Here is a 1,697-nt window from a genome sequence, read left to right as displayed (position 1 = left end):
AATATACGACTATGACGTAAATATTATTTTAACGAATATATTATTTAATATCAAAAATATTTTTAACACAATCGTGTTTAAAGCTATGCCCGCTACCGCTTATAACTTGGGCCAAAAAGTTCACGGTCAAAGTGAAGGGTCTGAATTTAACAAGCAACACGTGTCTGCAGCAATAGTTGGCTATTGTAATTAAGTGTTAACACGTCACCAGCACGTTAAGCCTGTAACAGACGGTTTAGCGTGACTTGATATAACCACAGTTTTAGAAACCGTATAGCTTTTTTAGGATCACTAGTTTTTGCTCGCTACAATAACTAGATTTTTAAATAAGTTCTTTTATGTTTTGATATTTGTAATCCTCATTTTAGCCTATGTCTAACCACCATTAGTTATAGGCCTTTTCTAATGATTTCCATCACGTGCGATCTTCCGCCTTCCACATCCATTCACTGCGTATAATTGTAACGTTGGTTTAAATCAATTCAAAACCAAACCTTTCAATCCAAAACCAGAGAAAGTTTTATTTACATAATATTATTCGTCTTAAAACCCTCTTAATTATATTTTATATACAGTATATATGTTATATACCGTCCTGAACATCTGGATAAATGGCGATCCTCCACTATGCGTTTCTTTAGAAACTTTTTGCCACGCACAACCACATTGTGGAATCACCTTCCAACAATGATATTTCCGAACCGGTAATTATAAACCTTCACGAAAGATATTACCTTCTCAAAAGGCTGGCAACGCACTTCCAATTCTTCCGAACCGATAAGATATTAAGCCTTCAAGAAAAGAGCTAACTTCTTTTTAAAGTACCGGCAATGTGCTTGCAATTCTCCTCGTGTTGCGTGTGCTCCTAGGCGGTGGTAATCATTTACCATCAGGCGCGCCGCGAGCTCGTATGTATTATAAAAAAATGTAATATGTCCTCATCGTCTTCATTTCAGCCCGGAAGACATCTTAACAAAATCCTCCCTCATAAATATCCTAATAAGTAATGTGTACTAAACGCAATACTTTAAAAATAAAGTTTGTAAGAGTTTCGTAATCTTATATATAAAATTCTCGTGTCAGTTTTCGTTTCCATACTCCTCAGAAACGGCTTGACCGATTCTTATGAAATTTTGTGAGCGTATTGAGTAGGTCTGAGAATCGACCAACATCTATTTTTCATCCCCCTAAATGTTAGGGGTAGTACACCCCTAAATTTTTATTTTTTATATTTTAGACAAAATTATTAGTTTCAATTTTTTTATGATACAACATACAAAAATACATACAATCCTAAATTTGTACCCTTCTGTCATCAACCCTATTTTTTTATAGCGTTATTAATTTATATGGTAAAACAACGTTTGCCGGGACAGCTAGTGATAAATATAATTCTTCTCCATTTTTATCCTATAAAAAATACCTTCGTTGTCATATAATCCGTTTTTCCTTATCCGATCAGCGTTACGGCTTCCATCGTTGAAGGTTCTAAAGGAAATTACGAGTTGCAGAAATAGGTATTAATATAATTGAATTATCTATTTTTAAATTCTAAATCCTTTAAGACGAAGGAAATAAAATAAAATCCATCAGATCTCATTTCTAAGTCAATCTATACAAATAAATAAAATAAAAGTATCTGTTTGTAATTTCAAATTAACAGGTTTTCACTAAATACATATAAAAGTACATATACA

This window comes from Achroia grisella, unplaced genomic scaffold (genome assembly GCF_030625045.1).
Source record: "Achroia grisella isolate CSIRO2021 unplaced genomic scaffold, CSIRO_AGI_Agris_v1 utg515, whole genome shotgun sequence".
Lineage (NCBI taxonomy): Eukaryota > Metazoa > Arthropoda > Insecta > Lepidoptera > Pyralidae > Achroia > Achroia grisella.
The sequence above is the reverse complement of the archived record's forward strand: the minus strand, read 5'-3'. Positions refer to the sequence as shown.